This window comes from Dipodomys ordii, unplaced genomic scaffold (assembly GCF_000151885.1).
Source record: "Dipodomys ordii isolate 6190 unplaced genomic scaffold, Dord_2.0 Scaffold123, whole genome shotgun sequence".
NCBI lineage: Eukaryota > Metazoa > Chordata > Mammalia > Rodentia > Heteromyidae > Dipodomys > Dipodomys ordii.
Window position 1 is genome coordinate 4,049,186 of NW_012267339.1, and position 7,215 is coordinate 4,056,400.

Sequence of the window (7,215 nt, forward strand, 5' to 3'; positions counted from 1 at the left end):
CTGACCAGTGACTAACCTGCAGCTCAAGTGTCTATTCTCCTCTTAATGGCACAGTAGCTTGGGTGAATGCGGACAGATTTCTGCCATAATTGTGCTTTATTATTTGTACTTCAGCTTTGTGCAGTTTGCTTTCATTTGCTAGAAGCTTTCCAATATAAGTAAAATTTTCCAAACAAAAACAAAACAAAACAAACAAACAAAAACAAGCCCGCCTTTACTCTGGATGCATTTGAAAACCATAACGTGTGACTTTTTTCTTTCTTTTTTTCCCTCCTCTCTCATTTAAGATGACCTTGAGTGATGCGATGAGGAACAAAGCAAGGCTGTCAATTATAGGAAGTACTGGAGAAAATGGACGTGTTATGACTCCAGAATTTCCAAAAGCAGTGCATGCTGTCCCTTACGTGAGTCCTGGCATGGGAATGAATGGCAGTATGACTGATCTCTCGTGAGTGATAAGAACCTTTTGAGTGCCTTACACAATGGTTTTCTTGTGTGTTTATTGTCAAAGTAGTGAGAGGCATCCCCTATCTTGAAGACTTTTCTTTCAGCCAAGAGTTCTTAAAAATGCGGAGTTCATCTGGAATTATAAGGAATGATTAATTTAAAAACATAGCATCCTTTTCTACTCGAAATACAGACGAAGCTTGGTGGACAGGCACAGCTCACATGGAAGTACTCTCATTGTACAGACAACAAACCTGTTTCTGCAGCCACTATTGTCAGTCTCTTGATTCATAATGACTTAAGCACACTTGACATCAACTGCATCAAGATGTGACATGTTTTATAAGAAAAAAGGAAAAAAAAAACATTTAAAATGGAAAAAAATATTTTTAGGTATTTTCACAAATGAACTGGCTTTTAAAATAAATTTGCTTCCATACTGGTTGGATAAGACTAAAAATAGTTAAATGAATGGGAAATGATAAAAAGAAAAAAAGGCTCACGTATCAGTTCTGTATTTTTCAAAGCCAAATATGTACATGTGAGGGGAAGAAAACAAAGAGAGGATTCCAGTCTTGTAATTTAATATTGTTATTAAAACTTTATCCTATTCTTTAACATTTGGTGTTAATATAAAATTACTTGGCAATGCTTGACATTTGAAATAAACATCTTTTCTATTGTTTTATTTGCAAGTGGTCCAATTACTTTGGCTTAGCTACAGTTTGGTCATAAATAAAGTGAGTTTAAAGATACCCCTAAGTGGTTAGGTTCCCAGAGAAAAAATTCCATTAAAAAAAGCCACAGTGATTTTTTTCCAAGTATGAAATGTCATCAAATAATATATGAATGTTTTTGATATGTCTTAATCTATATAATGAAATATTTCTAAATACAAAAGCATTTAGACTGTAGAAAATGCTAATAGATTTTAATAGCTATATTAAAAAAAACTTGTCAGAATAGATGAGGTCGCATCTATTGAAAGTGTTTGAGCTTAGAAGAGCAGTATATGTCGTGGATAATGTCAGAAATGCCTTGGAAGTAGCTTTTAGGTAGTTGACCAAACCCCATAAACTAAATATATCTTTAGTTTTAAAATAGAAGCTGATTTATAAACCTTATAAATGGTGGATAATTTAAATACTTTGACTCATCTGCAGGATAATTTCTTTCCATTCTATCCATCATATCAAACACAATATATTATTTTTATATTCCTCAGGTAGAATGCTTATTTTTGTGTGCCCAACATGGATAAAGTATAACACTTCCTGTAGCTTTTGAATAAAGAATTTCTATTTACCTAGTAAAGAGATTCAAGAGGTCTCTCTTTTCATCATAAAATGCCATGATTTCTATTAAAACCCTCTAAGCTAAATTAATTTAGGTTTGTAAACAACTTATATCCAGTAGTTACTTTTAATTCTTGTGCAGCACTTGGTATTTTATCAAGTGCCACATTTAATATATGCCTATTTGTTATATTTCACAGAAAGGAAGGGAAAGCATGGCAGAGCAGTGAGCACTTGCATTCAGCAGGGAGGCATGTGGCGTCATGATTCATTTCAATAAATTTTGCTGTCCCTGATTGTACTTTTCAAGATGAGGCAAAATAACTTTGATCATAATTTCCAAAATGATCCAATATAGTTTTATTGTATTGCTCTTCATTAGGAAAGTTGAAGATTCATTTCAGATTTTAATTATTAAATGCTAGAATGACCAAATTGCAGACTAATTGTTTCCATATTGTACTTAAGAAAGGAGTTTTTAAAACTGAAAAAAATAAAGATGACTATACAAAATCAATGTTATTTATTGTACCTCTGGGCCTACTCTTCCAAAAAAATGAGCTTATCAATTTTTTTCTCTGTCAAGCTTGAACTAATGTAAATAATTGAAATAATGTAAAGTTATATTTTCATGTTTTTATAGATACAACATGACAAGAATACATAATGTAAGAGTATTTCAACTATGGATAATGTTGATGGGGTAATGCACATATGTTACAAGCAGTTACCATAGTTTAATATCCGTGTAACGGTGCATCAATATATTGCTATATAAACATGTCTGTGTGCATCTAAGTGAAAAGTGGCCAAACAAGAATGATGACAGCCGTCTAAAGGTTTTTTTATTCATTTTATATAAAAACTGTTATGGAAAGACCAAAATGTTTATGAACTATTCTTATGTGAATTTACAAATGTCCTTTACTGTACCTTTTTGTTTACAATATAACTCCTTCTTTTCTGCTGTGTTAAGTGGGTGTCAGTCTCCAAGGAGACATACCCTTTCTACAACTTCTATCGAAGATATTGGGATTTCCAATTTTTCATGTGTAGTATGTCAGAAAAAAAAATGCGTTCGGTTTTCTTTTTAAATCTAACATCAGATGGCTTTTTCGGAGTGTTGTAAAATCTTCAATCATACATAAAATGTGTTCTTACAAAAAGTCAAGATCTTTATTTTTCTTATTTATAAATACTCCAGACTAACAATAATTCAAAATTTAAGAAGTTTGGTTAACACACTTCCTTCCAGTGAAAGAAGACATCCTTGCTCAGCTTATATATCAGGGAAGTACAGATCAAATAGAAGAAAAATATCATTTTGTGAGCTACAAAGACTACATTATAGAATACCACACCTATAACCACCAGGTGTTCTTAGCATTTCTAGCACTGAAGCTAACTATCATGATGCTCATTATATAAAAGCCATCCTCTGGTGTTAAAACGACACATTATAGCACAGCAGCCCCCATACTGTGTACTGCCAGCTCCTCAGCCATGACAGAAACATTTCTTGCCTTACAATTTATTTGTTGAAAACAATTGTCCATTTATTTAATGATTTTACTAAAAGACTATGAATGAAACTAAAACTGCCATTTTAGGATTCATACAAAGCTTATTATTTTAATAGTTAATCCTATTTACATATATTTTTACAATTATGACATTTCAGTCACTCAGAATCACACATTAATTTTTTTAAGTTTTATGGATTTAGATAAATTTAATGTTTAACATGTGAATACACCTATACATCTCCTTAAAATTCTTCAAATCTGCAATTATAGTGAATAGTCTGCTGGTCATGTAGCTTATCCAGTAAATGAAGAACACTAAAATGATAATCCTAGAGAATAATTCTTTTCTGGCACTGGCATTTGAACTTAGGACCTCACATTTTCCCTTAATTTATTTTGCACAAGGCCAGTACTTTACCATTTGAACCACATCTGATGTCTGCTTTTTGCTGGCTAATGGGAGATAATGCCTTTGATTTGCTTGCCCAGGTTGGCTTTGAACTAAGATCCTCAGATCTCAGCCTCCTGAGCAGCTAAAATTGCAGGTGTGAGCCACATATACTTGGTGGTACAGGATAATTTCTGGCACTACATCTTTATAATATGTGTCATTTTAAGAAAAATTTTTGGACATTAATTTGAATAAAATGCAATCTGATTTCTCCTTTTCATTCTTACCGCATCATATCTTAGGGAACTTGTCAGGCAAGTGTAACATAATAACTCAAGTACTGCTTCTGCTTTGGAATGTCTTTCTGTGTCTTTAAACTTGTTGATTTGATAGAGTTGATTATGCATTACTTTTATGAGAACTCAAAAGTCTATCTTGGAAAAGGAAGTATAATTAATCTAATTTCCTTTTGTTAAGTGAAATTAGTAGGTATATTGATTTGAAATCATTAAAAACATGTGGCCCATTTTGTCAATTGCGATTGGTAAGATAATGATTATTAATAAGAGTATAAATTTTGGGAGGGTTATAGTTTTTGTTTCATTAATTTTATATGAATGAAATCACAGGAACATGGTTAAAACAATAGCAAAGAAATGTAAATGTAGAGCAAAGATGGGAGCAGTTCTGACACCTAACACTGGTTAAACTATGAGAGATGGGTAAGTATAAATGAATCACCACAATATTCTCCATGGAAACTGTGGCTGACTAAATGGGTTGTAAAAGTTAAAATCCAATTTTTTTTAAAGTCGTTAAGAGTTTTAAAGTCCTAATGTGCTGTTTTGGCTAACGTGACAGTGGAAATTTATTAGGTACTAATCAGAAAATTAGATTTTGTTTTTGCTTTGCAACAACTCATAGTGAATGGTACTCTAAGCAGTTGAAGATTAAAATGTATTTACATAAACATGATAACTAATTAAGATTTCCTAAGATCAAAGCAGATAGGAAAGTCCCCAGAGCAAACCTGGATCATAACAAATTTGGACATATGTCCTATATCTATTTCCATATAGTCCTTTCTTGCCTTTTCTTTTTTCATCATTTTCTTGCCCTTAAGAATGTTTTCTGTGCTCCCAGATTATACTTCCCATTGTATCTCATGTTTAATTACTTCCATCTTGCTCCCCCTTCACCCCTATGGGTTCTCATCTACTTCTGGACTGTTTTGCATGAGAGATTTTGGAGTGCAGTTCACCTTGTCAAAAACAGGACTGTGCTCCCAGATTATACTTCCCATTGTATCTCATGTTTAATTACTTTCATCTTGCTCCCCCTTCACTCCTATGGGTTCTCATCTACTTCTGGACTGTTTTTCATGAGAGATTTTGGAGTGCAGTTCACTTTGTCAAAAACAGGACTGGAAACTTCAAAGGCTTCTCAAAAGCTATATTAAATGACAAGGAATTACTTAGTGAAATAAAAATTTCCTGCTAAGCTCTATTTCTACCTCATTCACATATTCTATATCATTTACAGTATTTGTCATCGGTATGTTATACTTCATATACTTCACCTTGTACTTAAAGAACTTTTCCAATTTGTAGGGTTTCTGGAGAAAATGGAGACTGCTTGCTGAAGAAGAGAAAAGACTATTTATAATGCCTGCTCATGAAAATTCCTTTCTAAAGACACTATATTGAGCACAAGCCAATTCTCAATTCAGTTCCCAAAGCACTTCTATGTTGTTCCTTAATTGTCTTTTGTCCCACTAGGCATAAGGTAATTTTGCTATTTCAGAGCCAAATTCCTTTTTGGATACCCATAAACTCACCACGACTGGTTATGTCTAAAATTCACTTTCTCTTCCTTCCCTCCCTCCCTCTTTTCCTCCCTCTTTCTCTCTCACTTCATTCTTTTCTTCCCTTCTTTTTCTTTTTCCTTTCAGGCGAATATGTCAATTCCATTTATAATGTAAATTAGAATGTGGAGGAAGGAATTGAACTCTTGGGTGGGAGTCAAAACCAGGATTCTAGCTTTTATCTCTCTTTTTTCTCTCACCCTTCTTTTTGTCTTCTCCACTAGACTATGTGAATTCTAGAACTATTTTACTGGAATGATGAAAGGAAATTTTATTGATTCTTTTTTAAATAAGTTTTTTATTGTGAAAATACTGTACAGAAGGGTTACAGTTACATGAGAAAGATAATGAGTACATTTCTTATCAAGCATTGTTGCCTCCTCCTTTGTTTTTCCCCTACCATCCCTTCTCTCCTAAATCCACACCTACACTCACCCTCCACCCTCACCTAAACTATAAAGTTCATTTTTCAATTTAGTGTCTTGTACATCTCATTGTTACAATGGCTCAACCTATTTAAACATTTTGTTTTTTTCCCTTCCCATCCCCAAATTAGACTGACATCAAATACAGTGAAAACAGGGGTTATACCACGGGGGAAGACCATACAAAAAAACAAAATATCACATGGTACCTTATAAATATGTTAGAAACAATAGCAAGAAAGAACAAACCACTTTTGTCCCTATCTTGGGGTTCATTTTGCTTCTTAACTGGTCATATTTACATAGCTTTTGACCTTTTGTACTTGTCCCAGACATATAGTAATTATTGCAAATATGGGAAACCATGAGACCTATGTTTCTTTGGGCCTGGCTTACTTCACTTAATATAATTTTCCCAAGTCTTTCCATTTCCTAAAAAATGGGGCAATTTCATTCTTTCTGATGGAGGCATAGAATTCATATATATATCTATATATGTATATGTATATGAGTATATATATATATGTATATATATATGAGTATATATTTATGCTATATTTTCTTGATCCATTCATCTACTGAGGGATATCAGGGTTGAAGACAGAATGCAACATTCCTTCTTCTAAACATAATGGTTTGGGGCTGGGAATATGGCTTAGTTGTAGATTGCTTGGCCTACCATGCATGATGCCCTGGGTTCCATTCCTCAGAATCACATAAACAGAAAACGCCAGAGGTGGCACTGTGGCTCAAGTGGTAAAGTGCTACCCTTGAGCAAAAGAAGCTCAGGGACAGTGCTCAGGCCCTGAGTTCAAGCCCCAGGACTTGCAAAAAAATAATAATTGTTTGAAGCAATGGGGTTCATGCATTGCAATGCCACTTGGTATTGAATAAGTTTCTGGTATTCACTACCAGATTTCTTTCAGCATCTCAAAACATGAGCACAATAGGCCTACCTTGTAACTTTCACTTGTTAATCCATGAACTCATTCCTTCCATCCAACAAATATCTATTGAATGTAATCTTGAGTCAGTATATAATTAAGGTAAGGACTAAATCAGAAGCTTCCATTTGAAGATGTTTATATTTTCTTTAAAATAAGTACTTTTTAAAATCACTGTCACTTAAATCAAATGGGTTGTTGATAGATAATAGATAGAGATAATAAAGAATCATGCATTTCTAACTGCTAAGTTTATTTAGAATATATTTTTTATTGTAAAGATACTGTACAGAGGGGTTACATTATATAAGGTATAAGTACAT